Source organism: Paroedura picta, chromosome 2 (genome assembly GCF_049243985.1).
Source record: "Paroedura picta isolate Pp20150507F chromosome 2, Ppicta_v3.0, whole genome shotgun sequence".
In the NCBI taxonomy this organism is placed as follows: domain Eukaryota; kingdom Metazoa; phylum Chordata; class Lepidosauria; order Squamata; family Gekkonidae; genus Paroedura; species Paroedura picta.
Genome location: NC_135370.1, coordinates 102341620 through 102367169, shown reverse-complemented (window position 1 = coordinate 102367169; position 25550 = coordinate 102341620). Strand labels below are relative to the sequence as shown.

General features: G+C 42.8%; 1 long non-coding RNA gene across 1 annotated transcript in view; it reads right to left on the bottom strand.

Moving 5' to 3' along the window:
- Nucleotides 1-18063: 18063 nt before the first annotated feature.
- The window catches only part of LOC143828760 (uncharacterized), a 55539-nt gene continuing 48052 nt past the window's right edge, over nucleotides 18064-25550 (bottom strand). Inside the window, exons 6-7 of the long non-coding RNA XR_013227857.1 lie at nucleotides 23182-23232; nucleotides 18064-19586 (exon numbers count right to left, since the gene is read on the bottom strand). This is a non-coding gene — a long non-coding RNA (uncharacterized LOC143828760). The remainder of the gene's footprint in view (nucleotides 19587-23181; nucleotides 23233-25550) is intronic.

Here is a 25550-nt window from a genome sequence, read left to right as displayed (position 1 = left end):
GTTTGCACAATTTGACTTTTTGATGGATATGTCTCCTCCCTTCACTCCCCCTCAAAGAAGATCTGCGGGATATGTTGGTATGGTAGGGAGGCAAATCTCCAAGTTTTATTCTTTCCAGTCTTTTGGAAAACTGTATAAAAGGCCACTTTTTTGAAGACAGCTCTACAATGAAAACCAATAGTATCAGAACCTTTGAAAATTGATTTCAACTTCATTTTTTCCTTAATTTAATTGAGTGTTTTTGTGAAACATACAAGACGACCAAAATATTCAAATGTACACTACATTAATTATGACATCAAGCACAAAATAATATACTGACATTTTTCTGATGAAACATTGCTTGTAATAAATAACATATACTCAGTGCTAGAAACAACAGCAGCATTCTGTATGTGGAAGCAAAGACATTAGATGAGTTTCATGCCTTAGATGATAATCTAGGACAGGGGTAGTCAAACTGCAGCCCTCCAGATGTCCATGGACTACAATTCCCAGGAGTTTGGTGGCAGGGGCTCCTGGGAATTGTAGTCTACGGACATCTGGAGGGCCGCAGTTTGACTACCCCTGATCTAGGAGATCTATGACAGGATCTTCCCAGTGTTTTTTAAGCTAGATTGCAATGACACAGACATTTTTTTTATCATTATCATCATCACAACCTTCATCATCAGTCTTATAAGAATGGAAAGGTTATCTGGGTATTAGTTACTTAATATATTTATTTATATAACACTAACAAGTATGCATGGTGCTTTACAGAATTTCATAACCCCCAAAGAACTGCTACCAACAATGAGTCTACAATGGTAATGCCATGTAAGCTATTACACGTAATGTACCTTAGTTAGATTTGGGGATAGAATTAAAGGGTTACTTTCATATACGCCTTTTACTAGTCTTTCTCTACCACTGATAACCTGAAAAATTGGCAGTTAACATGCCAAGATGATTTATTCATTAATTTTTACATTTATAACCAGCCTCTCATGAGCATATCTTCTCAGGGCAGTGTCATACATGTATTGTTATGTTCTCTGCTACCCTACCTACCTAAACTACAAAGTAAATAATTCTTAGTTGATTAGAACTGTTCAAGAATTCACATGTAACTACTGCAATACATCTTCTCTATGGTGAACCAATTGTCTACTCTACACTGCCCCTTAGTTTTCCTAAACTATGGTCTATAGTTGGGTTTTAAAAGTTTAAAAATAGCTGCATGTTTAATTTTGTGATTTAGAAACCTATTTAAGAATCAATAATAACTTTCAAATAAAGGTAACAGTTTTTACAGATTAAATAACATGTACAGTAAAAATAAGATTATGACTAATGCACTACCTGGCACTACATAGCAGTACACAAAACAATAGATATTAAAGTATTCTTAGAAAAAATGATTGGCATAAAATAGACTGGACAAATAGTTTCCTGTGCCAATACAAACTTTGGACATTTGTTTCCAGAACAGCAATTCCCAAGGACAGATGCAATCTTTTTTCAAACTGAGAAGTAGATTGTAATATCATGTGGAGATCTTCAATCAAAGAAAAGGAAAGAAAAATTATGTTGGTTATGCTCAAAATATGGAGCATACTTAAAGTGTTTTTTCCCCTTCTATTATGGCTCCCTCAAGACTATGGAGCCAAAAGCCTCACTAAACTCAATAGAATCCAGGATCTGACAGCTTTGAGTACTTTTCTGCTTATCCAATCAGACTTTTAATGTCTAATGAAATCTGTCAATCAATATTTTATTCACGGTCATTCAGACCAAAACCTCTAATGAAATCTGACTTTAATGTCTAATGAAATCTGCACTTACTTTGTTTACTCCATTGTCAATCCTGTTGAATTCAGATTGATTTGAACTCGGGTCTTCCTCTACCTCCCCCTCCCCATTGAAATAGGCAAGTGTTCTGCACATAGTTAGGGTAGTTCAGAAGGGGGGGAGCCAAGCCTCTTTCTTTCTTTTCTTGAAGTGGGGGGAGAGGAGCCAAGCAGGGAGCCCCTTTCTTTACTTGGAGGGGGGTGGAGAGAGGATCAAAGAAGGCAGAGAAGGGAGAAAAAACCCAAGACCGACAGAAGTTGAGAGAAATTAAGGGCTTCTCCTTTAAGGCAAGCTTGTCATATGGCCACGTTTGGCCAATCAGGCTGTCTCTACCATGGAGGAGAGCCCAGATTCAAAACAGCCTGCTTTCCCAATCCAAATCTTGAAATATTGAGCATTAAAAGCACTCTAAGACATCGCACAATAAAGGTAGGGTCACTCCGGATCAATCCTTCTTGCTGCAGAAGGAAAATTTAAATTGCCTCAAATCAAAACGGAAATCGCATTCTGTGTAGACAGCAGGGACTAAATTGACCTGGGATTGGAATAAAAGCTCCATGCAGTTTACACCAAGGATTTGTCCTGTGAACAGAAATGCATCATCCCTTTTATAGAGGCTATTTCTAAAACCAATAGATACATTAATACACCATACTGGTTTACACATCCACACCACAGGTTTAAAACTGTATTTCTGACAAGAAAACATTGAGAGCCAGCATGAGAGTGGTGGGTTCTAATCTGTAGGATGGAAATGACCTAGGAAAATGCAGTTCAGTTTGTGGTTTGTGATAAACCCCATTCACAAATCATGGGCCATCATGAGGCAGTAGAATGCCTCCCAGCATGCTAGACACACCAAACTCAACAGTCATTTTGACAGGTACAGGTTCAGTAATGTATAAAATGGATCCTGTGCAAGCTACATGCCTTCAAACTTGGAAGGCATGTAGAGGAACATCCGTGGGAGGTCCCATGCAAGTTTGGGCTCTAATTTGCACAGGATCTGTTCTATACACTGTGGATCTCCTGAACCTGTGCCTGTCAAAATAACTGAGGTTCAAGAGTTTATATAATGGATCCTGCACAAGCAAGAGTCATCAAAGTTGCAGGAGATTGGTACTGATGCTCCTCTACATGCACTACAAGTTATAGCTTAGAAGCTCTGACTGAGCAGAGACAGTCTGTCAAAAAATGTCTCCTTTCATGAACCAAAACAAATCTCCAAGAACAGCTTGAAAGTTCATGCTAGGTCAGTGGTGCCCAACCTCTTTATCACCAGGGACCAGTCAACGCTTGACAATTTTACTGAGGCCCGGGGGGGGGCAGTCTTTTGCTGAGGGACACTGCCACTGCCTGAGTCCCTGCTCCACTTGATTTCCCACCGGTGCCCCTGACTTCCCGCTGCCCGCAGCAGCTGTGCAGTGCCACGCCGAGGGGGAGCCCCAGCCATGGCGGCCGCTGGAGAGCACCAAAAGTGAGCTGGTGGCAGAGTGGCAGGGCAGCCCCAGAGGCAGCAGCTGGGGAGGAGGAGGAGCCGCGGCCCGGTACCAACTGATCCACGGACCGGTCCCGGTCCCTGGACCAGGGGTTGGGGACCACTGTGCTAGGTGACCTGCCACAAACTAGATTTTGAGAACCATGAACTGGCCAAAATTGCAAAGAATTAGATGTACCTGCATACATAGTGGGTAGTCAGCCACTGAGCCATAACAGCTACATTGGTTTTTCATATCCCACTTTTTACTACCCAAAGGAGTCTGAAAGTGGCTTACAATTGCCTTCCCTTCCTCTCCCCACTCCCCACAACAGAAACCCCATGAGGTAGGTAAGACTGAGAGAGCTCTGAGAACTGCCCTGTAAGAATTGCTCTAAGAGAAATGGGACTAGCCCAAGGTCACCCAGCCAGCTTCATTTGGAGGAGTGGAAAATCAAATCTGTCTCTCCAGATTAGAAGCCACCATTCTTAACCACTACACCATGCCGGCACTCACTGGCATCACTGTCATTTAAATTCATCCTTTAACTGCTTGAGAAAATGTTGGATAAAAAGGATTTGGGAAATAGCTCAAATTGTGCAGGTCCACTTTTCAGATGCAAGTTTGCATAAAAGATTCCACTAAAGGTTGTACAAATGCTTCACCTTCTGGTGACTTGATTCCCAGGAGGTACCAAATTCATGTCAGTAGATCACATAGACAACACATTTTAATACAAATTAATTGTGTAGGAGCCCCCAGGGTTTTCGATCAGCCCCCCCCCTCTTATGGCCTTATACTACAGTGCTAGACTGTGGTAAGGCCTTAATTCATCTTTCAGCCGGCTTCATTCCATGCTTCAGTTAGTATTCATCTACGCTGAGTATTGCCCGGAATAGGGGAGATGGATATATTAGGTTGCCACCATTCGTTATTCGTTATTGTTACCTGCTATTTGCTAATTGTGTTGTTATATGTTATATATTATTTTATTGTTTTAACTGTTATGGGGATCTTAAATTGTATGGATTTGTTATTTGTTAACCGCCACAAGCCATCCATGAGAGCGGTGGCATAAAAATAAATAAACAAACAAACAAACAAACAAACAAATAAATAAATAAATAATCTATGATATGTCTTTGGACATATATTATGTTAAAGTAGGAAAATTAAATACCTTGAAACACTCACTAAATTTATGTTGGAAATTGTAAAAGGATATTTTACCGATTTCCTTAAATACCATTCAGATGCAAAAGTTATAACACATTCATTCATTCAATTTATATGCCACCCCCTCGGTATACCAGGTCAAGGCAGTGTACATCAGTAAAATAATACACAATTAAAATTACATTAAACAATTTAAAACCATCTTTAAAACCATCTTTAACTAATAGCAACATCAATTTTAATTACAGCAAGTATTTCTAGTGTCATCCCTTTGAATACATCTGCTGACACATTAAGTTGTAGACATGGGAGTGTTTTTAAAGGGGGGGGCATTAGATGTTATCAGATCACTGGTCCCAACCAAAAGCTGGGCAGAAGAGCTCCATCTTGCAAGGCCTGCAGAACTATACCAGTTATGTCAGGACTTGGATCACCTCCAGGAGTTCATTTCACCAAGTGGGGCCAAGATTGAAAACATCTTGGTCCTAGTTGTGGCCAGACATACTTCCTTGGGCCAGGGACTACCAACCGGTTGGTGTTTGTAGAGTGAAGTACTCTACCAGGGACACGTGATGTACTTTCCGAACATGACCTAGTTTACTGTGTCATTTGTGTTACAAAAGCCATTATCAGCTGATCATTTTAAAATCATCTCAACTGATCTTAGAAATATAGCTAACAAAATAAATTGCAGATGTTTGTAATTTACCAAATTAATTCCAGATGTTCTTGGCTATTCCACCTTTACAGGTATTAATCCTTTTGAATTCCTATAACCCCAGTTAGATTGGTGCAGTTCCATGTGTAAGCCTCTTCTGTTGCTGTTGTGGTATAGTGGTTAGCATTTTAGACTAGGATCAGGGAGACCAGGTTTGAATCCACACTCTCCTGCGGAAGCTTGCTGGGTGCCCTTAGGCCAATCACATATTCAGCCTAGTTTACCCCACAGGGTTGTTGCGAAGATAAAAATGGAGGAAAGAATAATGTTGTAAGCCACTCTGAGTCCCTATTAAGGAGCAAGTGGACTATAACAGAAGTAAAGAAAGAAAGAAAAGAATAATTATTATACATTTTCAACTGCCATTGTGTGAGGCATTGGTCTCTTTAATATACAATAGCACTGGAATGGCGTTACCCTACTCAGGTCTATTCAATGGAACTTACTCCCAGGAAAGTGTTCTGAAGACTGTACTGAAAGACAATCTTATTGCTGTTTTAAAATGTATCTACTTTCCTATTAAATATTAGAGCATGCCAAACCAAATGGTAACCTTACAAAATGTGTAAAAAAATATGTAATTGTTTGAGAGGGCATTCTCATGAACCATTTTTTTCTCTTTTTGGCAAATAAATAAAATGGTCAGATGTGCAATTATAGCTGATCCCCGCTAATTCTGTAACTGATATGAAACAAGACGCAAATCTACTCCCTCCCCCAACCATTGCACAAATTTGTGAAGTTAAAATAGCCTTCACAGACACATTAGTACAACTGCAAAAAATACATGCAAAGCAATGTAAGCACATGGCACTTTTAATTTTTCAGTGGCCTGGAGGGCACTGTTATCTGGTCTTTTCTGGGAAATCACTCATCATGTAGTTATCAGGCAAAGAGAGAGCCACAACCCCCTTTTCTGGGAGCAATCCAGTGCAGTATGGATATTAATTAAATTTATTAAACAAATAACATAGCGACTCAGGGAAGCAGGGGTCCATCTGCCAGCACTACAGATTGATCTCTGCAGAGACACAAACTGAATGGTAGTTAAAGCTAAGTTGCAGAGCTCAGCAGATGGGCTCCCGTCTCTAGCGAGGGAGATTTGGTGGCGGTCCAACAGCTTTTCTCCCCCTCCAGCTTTTTGTTCCTTGCAACTGTGATTGAAGAAGCACTTCTCTGTCTTTTCTCAGCCTCCTCTGCTCTCTGCCTCCCCCCCCCCCTCACCACCCCTTTGCTGTTGTTGTTTATGTGAGCAATGATTAAGTCTGAGTGAATTGTTCGAGAGACAAGTCCCGGCTGATCTCATTCTGTGTCGGCAATGTAAACTTGAAGCAAAAAAATAATTAGGAAAATGTAATCCCATTGACTTTACACTCTACTTGTGTGCCCTGCCACTTCTCAGAGTACAGATCTGGGGAGGGGAGGGAGGTCATAAGGCAATACTCTTTCAGGCACTGTACGGTGTTTAGTTACCCAAAAGGAAGACTAATTCCACCCCATGTGTTGTCAAGAATAAGAGCTTGTGGGGGGAAGGAAGGGGAGGGGTCATCTTATATTTGCATACGACAAAGAATGTTCAGCAGTACACTTATTGGTGTTTATCTTAGTGAGGAGTCATCTTAAATTTAGGTTCATCTTCCTTTCCATTAAACGTGGGTAATAAGTGTTGTTAGACTGCATATATTTTTCTGTCCAAGGTATGGCTGTACAACCTTTTGCTAACTGGCTGTAAATTAAGATCTTTCTTGCTGCAGTTTAAATAATTAGTTTTGCTTTTTGCCATTTTTCATTGAGATCCTCAGAAAATGTGGGGTATGTGGCCCTGTATCACTTTGCCCATGGCTGATGCAGCAATAAAGAAGGGATGGGAAAGTACCTGACAGAGAAGGTGCCAACTATCACAAGGGGATGCCTTTATTTGGGGCTGTTTATTTTGGCCTCTTGAGCCTCTTGTGGCGCAGAGTCGTAAGGCAGCAGTCATGCAGTCTGAAAGCACTGCCCATGAGGCTGGGAGTTCGATCCCAGCAGCCAGCTCAAGGTTGACTCAGCCTTCCATCCTTCCGAGGTCGGTAAAATGAGTACCCAGCTTGCTGGGGGGTAAACGGTAATGACTGGGGAAGGCACTGGCAAACCACCCCGTATTGAGTCTGCCATGAAAACGCTAGAGGGCGTCACCCCAAGGGTCAGACATGACCCGGCGCTTGCACAGGGGATACCTTTACCTTTACCTTATTTTGGCCACCATATTGATGTTACTGGCCTCCCACACACACATCTGTAGTTTAGATTAGAAGGAATCAGCAGCACAAGACCCATATATGTCCTTCTGTGGCAGCTCATTCCAGGCATACTGAATTTGTACACTCAGTTTCTGAAAAACTTCTGCCTAGGGTTATCTAAGGGGGATGATTAATTTAATAAATCATCATAAACTGTATAATTGGTCTGCCTGTTACTTCTTTGCAGTTCCATAAGGGCCATGAAGAGATCGCAGCAACCCCCAGGGATATGCATTGAGCTCATAAGGTCTGAGCTCTGGAACCACTAGCTTCATTCTACAATCAATTATCCTGAGATGAAAGACAACACCTAAATTCACTTCAACTTTGTTTGTTTACACATTCAAGGGGTGATTCACAGTTAAAGTGCTTTGAAAATGTCAATAACACTTGACAAAATCAAGGATTGTTAATGTACGTCTCTTATCTTCAGATGAGGGCACATGACCCTGTCACCCAATGGCAGCCACATTTTTTCCCAGTAATTTCATGTTGATTTTCAGCTGCACCAGCCCATGATAAAGTAGTTACATGACCATCAGCCATATGAGAATTTCAGCCTGTATCAACTTTTAGCACACAGCTATAGCTTCCTAATCATTTTCAGTGGCATGACAAAATTGAATTCAGGCTCAGGACAACTTGTCCAACACTGCTTTGCCATAGACTGACATAGCTGGAAAAAATGGCAAACCACAAGCTGAGAGAACAATACAATCATTTGTAAAAGCAATCTCTAAGAGAAGGATTGCAGTTTCATAGAAAGCACAATTTAAAAAAATCAGCCTGATTGTTTGATTGAAACTTGTGGACTAGGACAGTGGTCCCCAACCTGCGGGCCGCGGCCCGGTGCCAGGCCGAGAAGGCCATGGCGCCGGGCCGCGGCTCCCTCTCCCCGCCCCCCCTGCAGTAAAAAACTTCCCAGGCCGCAAGCTTGCGGCCCGGGAAGCTTCTTACTGCGGGAGGGCGGGGAGAGGGAATCAGGGCCGGGCCGCGCATCGCGCATGCGCGGCCCGTGTAGGCGTGGCCCGTGGGCGCGGCCCACAGGCCGCGGGTGTGGCCCGCTGCGCGGCCGTGGTCTGCGCAGGCGCGGCCCGATGCCCTGCCGGTCCCCAGCCTCAGAAAGGCTGGGGACCACTGGACTAGGATATAAAACCTAGGTGTCCAAATCCACACTTCAGTGGGACTATGGTCCACCTACCATACACCATTCATTTCAGTGAGGGGAGCAGCCCTGATCTGTAAAAGAATGCTTCCTCAGCTAGAATGGGAAAGGCCTTGTGGGCAGTCATCAGATGTTCTGAGCCAATTAGATATTCTGGATCGGGGTTATGGAACAGTACCAAAAAGTGCAAAGCCTTGGGAAAGCTTTCATAGTTGCTGCAGCTTGTTGCAGAATCATAGTTCTCTAGCATGTCTCCTCAGCATATTTCTGTTAGGATAAATGGGCCTCTCCTTCAAACCTGGAGTTGGTGTTGTCCATGGGCAAGGCTAAAAGCCATTGGTCACATCGTTTGTGAGGTGGCCCTAGGCAAGTTACTCAAGCTCAACCTTCCCCTATCTGAGACAAGGGGATAGTTACTGGCCTACCTTACTAGAACATTGACAAATTACAACCAGATTATGTATGTAAAGCACTGAGAACAATTTAATTGTTAATTGTAGCTATTTACAACATAGGCAGATAGGAGAGTCTGGATTAATCCAGAGTAACACTTACTACTATAACAGTAAATAGGTCACAAAGATACCAAGAATCAATATAGCCAATCTAATCTTTAAAAAAATTCAGATGTCATCATTAGAGACCTCTCTTCTCCATCAGTCAGGGTTGCTAAACTCCAAGTTACCTTAAGAGATCAGTTTCCCTTGCAAAAATTGCTACTTTGGAGGGCAGACTTTATGACCTTATACCCTACATGCTACTCAGACTGCAATCCCCAAATCTCCAGGAATTTTCCACTTGATAATCTACTAAGGGGCAAGCTGCTACCCAGTCTAGAAAGGCCAATGAGTCTCAAAGAATCAGGTAGAGAAGATGTAGTCTAGCTTGTTGGGGTGGCTTTTTTTGTACCAGAATGGCTCCCACTATAAAGGGGTAACATAAGAAGCATAAATTGATCTGACAGCAGATAGACACTTTTTGAAGAATAAGGTGATAGAGAGGGCCATTCCGCACCGGGATCTATGTAGCAAATTGGTTGCGGAACGAAAAAACGCCATTTTAAAACGTCGTTATGCATACCTGCCTTTGTAGTGGAATCCAGTTGCATTTCTATCGTTTCCCACAGGTTTCCGGTCTCGGCAAAAATCGCTAGCCAGGAAGCGATATTGCCGAGCTTTGTCCCACCCTTGGCCGTCAATCAAACGAGCAGCCAATGGGCGGCCATTATCATGCTCCTGAAAAGCCCCTTTCCCTTTAAGGAAGGTTTTAAAAAAACACACACACGTTGCAATGAATCTGCGTTGATTCGTTGCAACGGAGAGACCCATCTAGCCAGCAGATGGTGTTTGAGCTGCCGTTTCATCATTGCCACGCTCCCTCCAAGTGAAAAAAAAATAACCCCCCCCCCACACGGGCGCAATTTTCGGCCGAAAATAGAGTGAAAAATAAAGGGAAAATAAACCAGCAAACAGGGCTGTGTGTTGCTTGGTGCTTGGTGACTTTAAACAGCTCTGGGGAGGGACTGCAGCCGGGGAAACCTCGCTGGGTAAACGAAGGCTCGCCAGTGCATTGATCTCCACTCGCTCCGAGAAAAAAAAATGGCGATCGCTTCGCCGGAAGATCAGAGGAGAGAGCCAGGGGGAGGGACTTTGCAGAAACTGCAACAATGGTAATGCACAGAACTTTCCCGCTAGTGTTGCAGATTGGTTGCAAGAGTGTAGCGCTTTCCGGAGGGTGAATCCACTTTTTGGGATTTCCCTGAAAGCGCTGCAACGAAGCGCTTTTTGCGGATCGGTTTCAGGAGTGTTGCAGATTGTCAACGACGTTGTGCATAACAGCAAATCAGTAGTGATTTCAATTCGCAATCATTGTGCAATTTTGAACGAGTGCGGAATGGCCCAGACGTTTGAAACTCTACCACTTAGGAATGTTGTGAAAAAAAATGTTTTGCTATGTTAAAAGAAAAGGAAATCTCTATTCCTCATATAATTGACAAAACAAGAAAAAAAGCCTAGGTTAAAAGATTTCTTCTCCCCGACATAATATCTGGGACTAAGGAGAAAGAACCTATGTGTTTCTACCCAAGTTGTAACCAAGAGTTCCTCTTGAGAATATAGCCATTTTATTCAAACAAAAGCTTTCTAGATTTGTCCTACATACATTTAAATCTCATTCCAAGAAAGACGTCTGGTTTGATCCTCTGTCCAAAGCATCCTTCCTTTTGGGTTCTGCTCTGCTTTAGTTTCATGGAACTGTGCTAGCATTTAAATGACAGTCTGAATTCCTGCTAGATTTCCTCCAAGAGAAGAGAAAATGGCTGAATGCTGCGTGTGTCACTGTGGTTGAGCTTTCAGTTTTAGATCATGCTGACATTAATAACATGAATGTTTCAGTTACTATGGTAAATTGTCAGAATTAGTTGTTTTTTCATTAGCGTCCTGCCAAGAATTATTCTGAATTCTAACTCAAAGACCCATCACTGTGCCACAGCTCCTCACAGTATTGAAAACCAGTCCTGCTTAATGGATAGAAGAGAGTTTTGCTGAAAAATGTTTGTTTACCAGGATGCAGTAGGTGAACTACCAATTTATTTGTCTAATGTGTATTAGGAGCTGAGAAATCTCAAGAGAGAAGCAGGCTGCATTTGAATTCACAGGCTATTTACCACAGATCTCTTCACCATCTTCTTATACCTGGAATAATTTTGTTATCTGATTTAAACAGCAATGTAGTCACTCTGGCATCTCAATTTAAGGGGAGATTGGATGATATTCCTGAAGCCAATTACAAGTGTTTTATTTTTCCCCTTGAACCAGATTTCGTGCTCCCCCCTTACATTAAATGTAAATTGGAAAATTACATTGAGATATCAAGAGTATGTATTACGCTTAAAGCATTAAAACTTCATTAACATGTACAAAGTGGGGAAACTGTATAAGTCTGAACAACAAGCCAGTTGAAGGAGACTTTTCCAGCTTGAAGTTAATCTATATACTAATAGGGGAAGATATATATGGAGCATTTTTTCGAGAGCAATTAAATTTACCCCCCTGTCTAAAAACTGTTTCACTCATGATATTCACTCTAGGAATATACTCTGGTAGTGTGCTTGTGTGGAGGTTATACCAGTGTCAGTTCTGTCCCAGACCCTTTGTTCAAACCATCCTCCCACCTATTCCTTTTCAAGTGTATACACAGACATTTGCATGATCTCCGCAGATGATAGCATGCATGCTTGAGTGAAGGACAATTGATAACTCACAGCTGATGTGAACTGAACTCATGGGCAAGCATGTGGTAGGCAATATGTAACTTCTAATTATGTTAGATCTGTGGATTACTCACGTATTTGCAACTAATAACTCAATACAGCAGTTATCAAGAAATGAACACATGCTTCTGTGAACCAGAGGGCGAGGATTACCAACTTCCAGGTGGGGTTTTGATATCTTCCAAAATGTCAACTGATTTCCAGACTATGGAGATCATTTCCCCCAGAAAGCCATCTAGGTGCAGTGGTTGAGTGGCAGCCTCTAATCTGGAGAAATGGGTTTGATTCCCCACTCTTCCACAGGCAGCCAGCTGGGTGACTGTAAAATATGTGGGTGGGTTCAAGAACCATGTGACACTGGAATCATTGCAGCTCTTTAATCATGAGATCCCGGTTATCTTTTGGCTTCCTACTTTATGATGATAAGCACTTCATTTTTTGGCATTGCTTCTAGAAGGTGTTGTAGGGCTTCATAGAACTGGTCAACTTCATCCTCTTCAGCAGCAGTGGTTGGGGCATAGACCTGGATCACTGTGATGTTGAAAGGTTTGCCTTGGATTCGAACTGAAATCATTCTGTCATTTTGGGGATTGTATCCCAAGACTGCTTTTCCTACTCTCTTATTGATTATGAAGGCTACTCCATTTCTTCTGCGAGATTCTTGTCCGCAGTAGTATACCTGATGGTCATCCGAATTAAATTCACCCATTCCTGTCCATTTGAGTTCACTGATTCCTAAAATGTTGATGTTCAGTCTTGTCATCTCTTGTTTAACCACGTCCAGCGTGCCTTGATTCATGGATCTGACGTTCCAGGTTCCTATGGAATAAAAATATTTACAGCATCGGACTGTCTTTTCGCTACCAGTTACTTCCACAACTGAACGTCCTTTTGGCTTTGGCCTAGTTGCTTCATTCATTCTGGTGCTACTCGTACTAGCCATCTGCTCATCCCCAGTAGCATATTGGACATCTTCCGACCTGAGGGGCTCATCTTCCGGAGTCATATCGTTTTGCCTTTTGAACCTGTCCATTGGTTTTTCATGGCAAAATACTGGAGTGGTTTGCCATTTCCTTCTCCAGTGGATCACCTTTTGTCAGAGCTCTCTGCTATGATCTGTCCATCTTGGGTGGCCCTGCATGGCTTAGTTCATAGCTTCACTGAGCTATGCAAGCCCCCTTGCCACAGCAAGGCAGCGATCCTTGAAGGGGGTATAAGTATACTAGATTTAAAACCCATTGTAGCTGATACAACAGGCACTAGCAGGGGGAGGGAGTAAAATAGCAAAGAGAGAGGGAGGTAGAAAGGAAGTGAGTGGTTAAGATAGTGAGTTTGGCATTGCAAAGAGTAAGGGGAAGGGTTGTTTAGTCTGTAAGGGCATGAGGTTGAATATGTGTATTTGGGGGGGGGGGTTGGTGGTGTGGTGACAAATGAGGGTGTGGGTGTGGAGAGATGGGTGTCAAGAACCTGTGGTTTGGAATGTTGGTTGAGTGTGGGAGAGGACTGACCTTTGGGAATTGTGGCATAGTGGTTACAGCTGAGCTTTTAAGAGCCATGTCTTCAGATATGTGAAGGGAAAATCAGACTGGAGACTCTTCTTAGGGGGAGATTACATGGCAACCAATTTCTCCCAGTTCTGTGGCCCTGCTCCTTCTGTCTCCATTTTTTTTACTGTTGATAAAATGTTATGTGCCCACATGCTTCTTTCACTGTTACCCCTTAGAAGAAGAAGAGCTGGATTTTTGTACCCTGCTGTTTACTACCAAAAGGAGTCTCAAAGCGGTTTACAAACACCTTTTCCCTTCATCTTCCCATAATAGACATCCTGTGAGGGATGTGGGGCTGTGAGAGGTCTGAGAGAACTGGGAATGGTCCACAGTCACCCAGCTTGCCTCAGATGCATCAAAGCACTTTAAAATTGCCTTCCCTTCCTCTCCCCATAACAGACACCCTGTGAGAGAAATGGGGCTGAGAGCTTTGAGAGAACTGGGAATGGCCCACAATTTGTTTCTTTCTTTGATCAGGTGTAGTTTGTTTTCAATACCTATGGTGAGAATTTCTGTCTGTAGGAAGGGAGAAGATTTGGTTGTAGCATAGCATAGAACTTGTCTGTATACAATGCATTGTTTGACATGTTTAGGATGGTAGCTGGAGGTTTGTTGGTTAGTAGGTTTCTAATATAAGGTGGTGTCTGTGTGTCCATTGTGTATTTTACAGTAGTGTACAGAAAATATATTTATTGTATAGACTGGTTCATTGCCAGGTTGATGATGGGATGAAATTCATTGAAAACCTGGTAAAATATGTCCCGGACTTCTTTACCATGTGTCCAGAAAATAAAAATATCATCAATATATCACAGGTATAAGAGATGTATGAGTGGGTGGGAGAAAAATAGGATAACAATAGGTTCTGATAGTTCTTCCTTTAGTACCCCATTCATCATGATGGATAACATCAGGGTGGATAATATCAAATATTAAAACAATCAATGCAATAAATTACACATATAATGTATAGTATAAATTAAACATTAATCAAATTATAATTAGATTTAAGTTTTAGAATCATTTAAAAGCTGCTGCCTCTTTACACTGTAAAAACTTACTGAGGAGGTCCAGTCAGTGCTTAGAGGGTTTGGTTGGTTGGTTGGATGGATTTTCAGACAGGGAGGCCAGCATCTTCCTGATGTTATTTCTTGGCCTCAACCATAGGCCTGGCGGAATAGCAGGCCATTTGCCATTCATGAAAAAAAAATAGCCATTATGCTTTGCTATGTGAGCAATCACTGACCCACATAGAATCTCCTTCTCAACATTATGATCCTTCTGGAATGGCTTTTGGTGAAATTTGCCAACTGATGGACCAGGACTTCATAGTATCAAGTTCACTAGCAGTACCTAATATAGACATCAACAGATGGTTTGGGATGAATTTGTTAACCTACTGGATCTCTCAGTCCTTTTCCTGGCAACATATTTAATGTATTTAATCACCAGAAGGTGTGATGAAGCTGATGAATGTCTCCATAGCCCAGACGTGTTTGAAAAATAAAATCAGAAAGGGCTGGTTTGGTTTCTGATCTTAATCTTAATGTGTGAGGTTATATTGTGTATGCAGCAAGAATGCCAAAGCCTAAAACAATAACAAGCTCCATTGTGTTCATAGTACGCCTCTTAGCCAACATCACTGTAAATGCACCAAGGTTAGAATATAATTCCAGCATGAGAATTCAATGCCAGGGTGGCGGGGGGTGAGGGAGGATTATCAAAGAGGTTCATTTTCTTCCAAATAGGGTCCATTAGATACACACAATGTTTCAGAGCATATATAACTATTCCCCAGGAGCTACAGATCATGTTGTTTTGAGCATTTGTGGGGCCTTGATTTGGCTCTGGACCAGGAACAGAAGGAGGAGGGGCACCTGGCTTCTCTCCAGCACCATTTTTGTAAGCTGGAACAGCCCCAAGGGGAATTATGTGTCCATTTTGGAGCTATGTTTCAATAGGATACTTCACAAACCATTCCAAAGTGGAGCAAATAACTCCTTCACCCCACAGTCTTTTAAAAGTCTTGCATAGTTCAGCGTAGAGAGACACACACAGCAGGGTCTGCCTGCTTTTCTTGGTTTGTGTTAGAATCTAAGCTGCTTTCTAAGCTGCTGTCTCCTCATATACCCAGGCTTCCCAAATATCCCAGGCGTGCTGGTTCCGCTGATGATGAAGAGCAGCAGCAAAGGGGCTTCCATATGGCAGGTTTCCCATTGTTTCCCTGCTCCTTTGGTTGCCGGTCCTCAGGTGGGACCTGAGGACCTGAGGACCTGAGGATCCCCTGAAATTATTGCTCATCTCCAGGCTAAAGAGATCAGTTCCCCTGGAGAAAATTGAAGGGTGGGCTCCATTGCATGATAATGATAATGTTAGCCATTCAGTCAAATCCAACTCTTGGACCATTTATGCACTAGGAACTTCACTGCCCCAGCTCCCATGCAGTAGCACAAATTGGGGGCGGATGAGATGCACCGGGCCAAATGATCCCCCATGTGGGTGCAGGAAGTGGTGGGGAAACCTGCCACAACTAAAACTCCAGCCTGCAGCCTGGCATGAAACCTCCAGTGCGTAAACGGTCTTGGTGATGCTATGTCTCAACTGCTGCCACAATTTCTGATCTTACACCACTTCTAATAGTTGTGTAATGTTCTGTCCAGTGTCCATTTTGATTGTATCTAACCATTGCATATCTTGTTGGCCTGTTTTCCTTTGTCCACTGACTAATCCTAGCATAACTGCTTTTTCCTTTGAGTTGGATCGCATGATATGGCCAAAGTAAGTGAGCCGGAGTTTCGTGATTTTGCTACCAGTGATAGTTCTGTAGTATTTCCTTGTTTGTGACTTTTGCTGTCCACAGAACCCAAAGAGGCCTTCTCCAACACCAGAGTTCAAATGAATCAATTCTACTCTTATCCAGTTTTTTCATCATCCAACTTTCACAGCCTTAAGTGGCTATTGGAAATATGATAGAACTAATCTACATTTGGTAGTCAGGTTTATGTCTTTGCTTGTCCATGTTTGGCTCAAGCTTGTAACTGCTGAGCGACCCAGAGCAATCCAATGTTCTATTTCCATACTGCAATCACCAGTTTCATCCATTTTGTGATCCAAGAAAAATGAATTCTTGAACACATTTGATCTTTTCACAATCTAATGTTATTGTGACAGGTCTTCCCCCCAATACCGCCCACTCCAGGCTCCACCCCCAAAGTATCCAGGTAGTTCCCAATCCAGAGCTGCCAGCCCTGTGTGCCACTCCCACAGCAGAACCCACCATCCCTCCACTGGACCACCAGGACTTCCACATTTTTAAAGATCACCACCAACTTGTTATTATATTGATACATTTTACTAATGTGTATATCAGGTTCTCTGAATTCCCTCCCAGATTTCCGTCCCCTTTTCCCATAAACATTCTGATAATGTTACTTTTCATTGCTCCCATGGCTTTTAATGATGTCATCACTTTTTCTGCTGGGATTGTATGATGTTGTTTTAGTGAGTTTCTGTGGTACAAACCTCTGAGAAATTTGTTTGAAAAGACAAGCTATAAGAATAACGAATGAACTCAAGTTGCCAACTCTGGCTAGGACATTTCTGGAATGGATCCTGGAGAGAGCAAAAGTTTAAGGGAGAGGAGAATCCTCAACAGGGTATAGCCATAGAGTTGTTGTGAACTCTTTGCCCAAAACACTTCACAGGAGTAGCAGCTGTTTTGTTAGAGAGTGAAAGGGGAGTTTTTGCCTTTTGAGGATAATGAGAATTTACAGAGAATCCCCCAAGGTTTTGTTATCTTCTAATTTGTTAGTGGGCAGCTGGAAAGAAGAAGCAGCCTAACTGGTAATAGTTAACCAAGGTTTCATTCTGCCTGTAGGGACATGGCACTATGTGTGCTATGCTAAGGGTCCCACTGAAAGAAAAGGACTCCAAAATCTGGGAAATAAAAGTTTGTCTGAAATAAACATAAATATTCTGTACGGTGCATCAGAGTACAGTGCTGACTTAAACATGGCTTAATTTTCTACAAATGATGTTCATTAACCCTGCTTACATGTTACACTTGACACATATGCTTTCACTTCACATATGAAACTGGGGTCCAGTACCTGGAGAAATGTGTAGTTTCAATCACACATTCAGTTGTATGTGCATTGAATGGCACCTGAGAATTATTCAATGCACATGCAAGGTGCACACATTCATGGACTGCACATGCATTAATTATAATGTGTGAACATGGGCTTTTGTAATAAGGGATTGTTTAAAATCCATATGCTTCTGTATTTTGATCCCAAACTCTGCATATATGTCAGGATATTCCAGGCAAGATCAATTCTGGCTAGTATTTGGATTGGAGAGCTCCAAGGAACACTAGGGGTCATAATGGCAAACCACCTTTGAACATCTCTTGCCTGGCTGCCAGACAATCCTAGGATCTCCTGGCTACACACGTGCCATACAATAAATAAATAAATAAATAATATATGTAATAATGAGGGAAAGTGCTTCTGAGTATATGCACAGTGCATTCCCATCATCATCAGAGTAAATTTATTTTATATATTGTATTATGAGAACAGACACAATTTGACATACTTCTTGTTTCAATAGAAAATAACTACTTACAAAGACTACCTGGAAAATCCAGGTAAATTTAGACAGGTGCAATCAAACAGCAAAAGATTAACCTTATTCCAGTTTGGGTTTTTTCTCCTGAGTCCTTCAGATGAAAATTAGTAATTGATTGCTCATGAAAGAGGCATGTATCTTTCTGATACCCACAGTACTTTAGAGGTGCTATGAAGTATACAGGGGGAATGAACTCACAGAGCTTCTGAGGTTAAGCAGCAGACAATTCAGGTCAGGTAATGTGGCTTTTCAGCATGGTTGAGACTCAGGACTTCTCATTAAAGAAATCATCCATTACTTTCTCTAAGGGTCAGGGGAATGATTTGACATACATGCACTTCACTGAGAATTCTCACAGCTAAAATGTATAATCAATTTTAATGGAGAAATCCTAAGGAAAAAACATTGTGACCCCTAATTAGGGCCCTGATGGAACTACCTAAATTCCATAAAGTCTGCAAGATGGCACTCTTCCTCCAGACTTATGGTTGAGGCCAGAGCAAGCTAACATAGCCCTGCACCAATGATCCCAGGCCTTCAACGTGTTGGCTTCAGGTGGGACGTAGCCAAGAGTTGGCCATCTGGGTGGTGTACTGTCTTCCCAATGCACTGCCAGATACCCTGTCAGGCCTGTCAGATGGTGGCTGCCTGGGTGTTACAGTACCCTAGACCAGTGGTCTCCAGCCTTTTTATCACCAGGGACTGGTCAACGATTGACAATTTTACTGAGGCCCGGGGGGGTAGTCTTTTGCCGAGGGAAGTCACCACTGCCCAAGCCTCTGCTCCACTTGCTTTCCCGCTGGCACCCCTGAATTCCCGCTGGCCACTGGGGGTTGCTGCCAGCAGTAGCTGCGCAGTGCCACGCTGAGGGGGAGCCCCAGCCATGGCGGCTGCCGGAGAGCATCAAAGGTGAGCTGGCGGCAGAGTGGCAGGGCAGCCCCCAAGGCAGCTGCCGGGGAGGAGGACGAGGAGGGGCCACGGCCTGATATTGACTGATCCATGGATCGGGACCGGTCTCCGGACTGGGGGATGGGGACCACTGCCCTAGACTGTTGATCCTGGAGAACTTCAATGTCCACGTAGAATTACCATCCTCTGGACATGGCCCAGACCTGGTGTCATTCATGGCAGTGCTGGGACTCTTACAATTTGTTGTCAGTCCCAACCATCAAGCAGGTCATACCCTGGATCTGTTCTTTGGTGTAGGGTTGAGAGATTCTCATCCATTATCTTGATATCATTGTAAGCAACCAACCATCCTTCATGGGAAAAAGTTTGTTTAAAGTCTCTTTAAACCAATAAATACAATGGCCATATAAGAGCCAACTTGGTGTAGTGGTTAAGAACTAATCTGGAGAACTGTTTGATTCCCACTCTTCCACATATAGCGAGATGGATGACCTTGGTCCAGTTACAATTCTCTTAAGGCTGTTTTTGCAGGGCAGTTCTGTTGCAGCTCTCTCAGTCCCACCTGCCTTATCGGGTGTCTGTTGAGGGGAGAGGAAGGGAAAACCATTGTACGCAACTTTGAAACTTCACTGGATAGTGAAAAGTGGGGTACAAAAAAAACCCAGCTCTTCTTTTCCTCCTCCTCCTCCTTTTAAAGACACTTATCATACTGGGCCTGGGCAGCTTGACCCAGTTCCTTCTAGGTGCTGGTAAAGTGAATCCATTCTATCTCACACATATATTTAGGACCTAGCAGGGAATTCCAGAATCTGAGAGCAGGTATCAAGAATGCCCCCCACACACACCAGCCTCCACGTGGGACCTGGGTATCCCTAGAATTATAGCTCATCTCCAGGTGACAGAGATCAGTTCCCTTGGCTGCTTTGGTGACTGAGCTCCATAGCATTGTACTCCATTGAGGTCCCTCCCCCCAATCCTGCTTATTCCCTAAAGTCTCCAAATATTTCCCAATACAGAATTGGGAACAACTTTGGCTGGCCGTAGAAATGTTCTCTGCAGTAAGCTGCACCAGCCTTAAAGGTAGGAAATTTAAGACTGCACTTTTCATTATTATAGTTCACATGTTCATTTCTTAAGCAATTATTCTCTTAATTGCCCCCTCCCCGTGCTGATCTCCACATTGAGGTTTGGACATCTATGCATATTCCCCTTCAATTAAAAAACCAAACAACAAAAAAATCCCTGTGTAGGCTACTTCCCGTATTAAACGGTTATCTATCCCCCCCCCCACTCTACATGATTAAACAGCTGGTTTCACCACAGAGGTGATTTCTTGTCAGGGGTGGATGAAGTGATCCTTTTATATCAATTAGTAATTACTGTAAAGTGCTTTGGGGTGAAAGGTACTATATAAATGCCACAAAGGATTAAGATTTCCAGGGATGAATAAGCAGCAGGGACACACAAACTCATAAGTGGCATAGATCCTATTTTTATGCAAATTGCCCTGATGATAAAGAATGAGGAAAGGGTCAGGGAAATAGAGAAATATCTGACTTGGAAGTAGAATGATCTCAAAACAGAATTTTTCTTTCCCATTTCATAAAGATGTTGCCGTGTCTTTAAGCCTCTAGCTCCCTCAGCTGAGCAATAGCTAGTTCAACATTATTAAGAACCTTGTTTACAAATTATATTCCCAATTCTCTGACCCTGTCTAATTTTTCCACACTAGTGTATTACAGTATACCCAGGCTTATTCATATTCCAGGTCAAAATCATCAAAGTACTATTTTTTATATGAGATTATTCAGTTAACATTTCTTTTAATGTTTTCTTTTATATCATCTTATTCAATTAACGTTTGTCTGAATCTGGTATTTGAATGTTTCCAGAATTTGAGGGTGGCACATTTTATTTTGTGCAAAACTGCAAGAGATAAATGGAAATAAAGGAGGAGAGCCTCTTGTGGCGCAGAGTGGTAAGGCAGCAGAAATGCTGTCTGAAGCTGGCTGCCCATGAGGTTGGGAATTCGATCCCAGCTGCCGGCTCAAAATTGACTCAGCCTTTCATCCTTCCTAGGTCGGTAAAATGAGTACCCAGCTTGCTGGGGGGGGTAAATGGTAATGACTGGGGAAGGCACTGGCAAGGCCACGCTGTATTGAGTCTGCCATGAAGACGCTAGAGGGCGTCACCCCAAGGGTCAGACATGACCCGGTTCTTGCACAGGGGAAACCTTTACCTTTACCTTAAAACTGGTGTTTCTGTTGTAATGGGAGATTATAATGAGGAGCCACAGGTAAAAACAGCCCATCAAACACATGCACCAAGAACTTTTTCATTGAGATAGCATACTCATTTGGAACATGGTTAGAAGCTTTATGTGAAGAGATCTCAATTCTGTCTCAGCTTTCACACTCTGATTTAATTCTGCACAATTACAGTGATAAGCAGTCTTGGCTGTAGAAGGCATGTGTACACATGGAACAGTTTCACATAGCTGATCATTAAGGACCTTGATAGGGCAATCCTAAACAGAGTTACTCCCTTCTAAATTTGTTGAAGTCAATGATCTTAGAAAGGTGTCATTCTGCCTTGGACTTATCATGACATCAGATCATAAGTCTTTGGTGTAATGTCAAATTTGGCCATGATAATGGAGGTGAGCAATATTTTAAAGAGTTTGAAGTTAAATAATAGAGGCTTAATTCCCCTTGGTAGATGTCTACAGACATGTAAGAAGAATGTCTACAGACATATAAGAAGACCTTTCCCACAAAGCCATAATATTTCTCTCATCTTTTTTTATACTTCCCCAAAACTCAGCCTTCCTCATTATCTGTCCTAAGGCTGAATATTAGTCTGTGTATATTACAGACCACCGCACCATTGCACTCATTTCTCATGCTAGCAAAGTTATGCTTAAAATTTTACAAGCTAGGCTCCAGCAATATGTGGACCCAGAACTTCCAGAAGTACAGGCAGGATTTCAAAGAGGCAGAGGAACTAGAGATCAAATTGCCAACATATGCTGGCTCATGGAGAAAGCAAGGGAGTTCCAGAAGAACATCTACTTCTGCTTCATTGACTATGCTAAAGCCTTTGATTGTGTGGAGCATAACAAATTGTGGCAAGTTCTTAAAGAGATGGGAATACCAGAGCATCTTATTTGTCTCTTGAGAAACCTATATACAGGTCAAGAAGCAACAGTGAGAACTGAACATGGAATCACTGATTAGTTCAAAATTGAGAAAGGAGTTTGGCAAGGCTGTATACTGTCGCCTTGCCTATTTAACTTGTATGCAGAGCACATCATGAGAAAGGCGGGATTAGAGGAGTCACAAATTGGGATCAAGATTGCAGGGAGAAATATTAACAACCTCAGACATGCAGCTGATACCACTCTAATGGCAGAAAGTGAAGAAGAACTAAAGAGCCTGTTGATGCGAGTGAAGGAGGAGAGTGCAAAAGTTGGCTTGAAACTCAACATCAAGAAAACAAAGATCATGGCATCCGGCCCTCTCAATTCCTGGCAAATAGATGGGGAAGAAATGGAGATAGTGACAGATTTTATTTTCCTGGGCTCCAAGATCACTGCAGATGGGGACTGCAGCAACGAAATTAAAAGACGCTTGCTCCTGGGCAAGGCGAACAAACCGGTCAGTCCTAGAGGAGATCAGCCCTGACTGTTCTTTAGAAGGCCAGATCCTGAAGATGAAACTCAAATACTTTGGCCACCTCATGAGAAGGAAGGACTCTCTGGAGAAGAGCCTAATGATGGGAGCGATCGAGGGCAAAAGAAGGGGTTGCGATGGGTCGGACACGACTTTGCACCTAACAACAACATTACAGACCAGTAGGGGCTCTGCTGGGAAGGGAAACAAGATCCATGCTCTGTTACCAAAAGGCCATGACTTTGGGAATTATGGATTATATGAGTTTGAAGAGCTGGAACCTCAACCCTCTTGCTGAGAAGTCCAAGGAAGAATGGCTTGAAAGACACTATATGCCACCATCAAGCTGCACAGGAGACAAGCAACCGCTGAGATCTTGTGCTACACTGGGATCCTTCAGCATCCCACGTAGAATTCTCTCCATTGTATCAAATATCCAAACAAATTGTGACCCAAACAAATTTCATTCCAAGTAAATCCAGTATGAAACAGACTAGATTACCTGATGTTCAGGGTCCCAGTCTTGCAGTGCAGTTCATCCTAATGTGCTAAACTAGTGAAAAAAGCCAAATTCTATGTTAAGGATTATTAAGAATGGGATTGAGAATAAAACAGCCAATATTGTAATGTCCCCCTATAGATCGATGGCGTGGCCTCATTTGGAATATCGTATACAGTTCTGGTTAGCATATCTCCAAAAGGGCATTTTAGAGCTGGGAAAAGTGCAAAAGATATCAACCAAGATGGTTAGGGGGCTGAAGCACCTGCCCTACGTGGAAAAGCTGAAGTGTCTGGGATTTTTCTAAAAGAGACGATGAAGGCGTCTATGGTTTTATGTAGTGTTATTGATTGGATCTGTATAATTGTTTTAACCAAGAAGCATTAAAAGCTATCTCAGTTGCTGAGATACAAATACACATTTAAACTTAACCGTTTCTGATTGCATGGGTGCACCAAAGAGGAGGGTGGAGTGGTCTGACTTAGTCTGAAAAATGGTCAACCAAGCATTGGCAACCTAGAAGCTGAGAGGGGGATCAGAGGTGAAAGACAGGTCCAAACGAGATGTGGCAGCTTACCTGGGTCAGGCTCATGGATGATGCCATTTTAAAGCCCAATGAGGCAATTTAAAATGCCAGAAGGGCCTGATCCTGATTAGGCCCACAACCTGATGAGATGACACACTTTCTCCACCTCCCTCACACATACACCTTTCCAAATGCTGAAATAGCTATGGGCGAGTGCTGCTCTTTTGTCACTGGGATAAGAGCACTGAAGCCCATCAGGCCCTCATGGCATTTTTAAATTGCCTCATTATAAGGCTTTAAAGTGGCAGTGGCATCTACAGGTTGGACCCATGGACATTGTTACATCTAGTACAGCTCACAGTTACTGAAAACTTTGGGTGGGGTCCTGGCACTGTCTATGGTTCTTCTAATTCTTACTTTTCCTTTCTTCTGCAGAGGTAGACTGGGCTAACTAAGTGGTGAGCTTAAACCATGAAGACTTAAGTTCAGAGCATGCTTTACTAGTGCCCCTGGGCTATGCCTGTACTTCAGGTCCGAAGAAGAAAGAAGAAAGAAGAAAGAAGAAAGAAGAAAGAAGAAAGAAGAAAGAAGAAAGAAGAAGCTTTTCTCTACCCGAAGGAGTCAGAACAGCTTTATCAGTGCCATGGCGAGCCCAAGATCACCCAGCTGGTTGCATGTGGGAGAGCGTGGAATCAAGCCCGGCTCGCCAGATTAGAAGTCTGCACTCCTAACCACAACACCAAGCTGGCTTTCCCATATGTGCAATGGGAATAAGAAAAATCCACTTCAAATTAATAAGGAAGGGGAAAAAACATGTTTGTGTACAATCAGTCTTGGAGAGAAGGAGAGAAAATAAATAATCACACATTGCTTTGCACTATATGAACTGCATTTCATGTACAATAGGGCATTGTTAGATGCTACATTTAATGTGAGCTGTGGCTCCCTTTTAAATAGTGAGGCATTCCAAGATGACTCCCAAGCTCTGTGCAGCGGCAAGAGGTAACCAGCAGTGAGACCAACAACCTTCATGACCATTTTCCCCCAAAGGAAAAGGGCATAGTGTGCAACTCTAGCAGTGCAGTTGCTACACTAATACATAATAGTCAAATATAGGTTGAGGTGAGGTGGGGTTAAGCACGTCAATTCTGGCAACACAGGAGGAGAAGGGGAGGTCTTGTAACATCATATCCTGTGATATGGTGGTGGGAGTGGCCGGGTCATATCCAGTGGGAGTGTCTGCAGGACATCACTCCCAGGGGGTATAGTAGAAGAAGAGTTGTTTTTTATACCTTGGTTTTCATTACCCAAGGAGTCTTAAAGTGGCTTACAATTGCCTTCCCTTCCTCTCCCCAAAACAGACACCCTGTGGGGTAGGTGGGGCTGGGAGAGCTCTGAGAGGACTGCTCTGTGAGAACAGATCTATCAGGACTGTCACCTAGCTGGCTGCATACTGAGGAATGGGAAATCAAACCCAGATCTCCAGATGAGAAGCTGCCACTCTTAACTGCTAAACCAAGTTGCCCATCTGTTCCTCAAAGCCTGAAAAATATTTCAAGGTTTCCTCCACAGTCAAAAGATTGAAAAAGTCTGGTGCAAAGTCATCCCTCAGGTTGAGGGCAAGCAAAGAGCCCGAACCTGTTAACTCAGTAGTGCCTATCTGGAGTCAATGAATGTCCAAAGATGGCAGCTGGCCTCCCTCAGCTTCAGGAACTGCACCTCAGGGGAAATCAATCAATGAGGGCTGCAAGCGTGGGATTGCTGAGAAAGAGAAGGGGTCAAAATCAACCCATATAAGGCAAGTCCCACAACAGATCGAGGAAGCAATGGATCCTACTCTAGAACT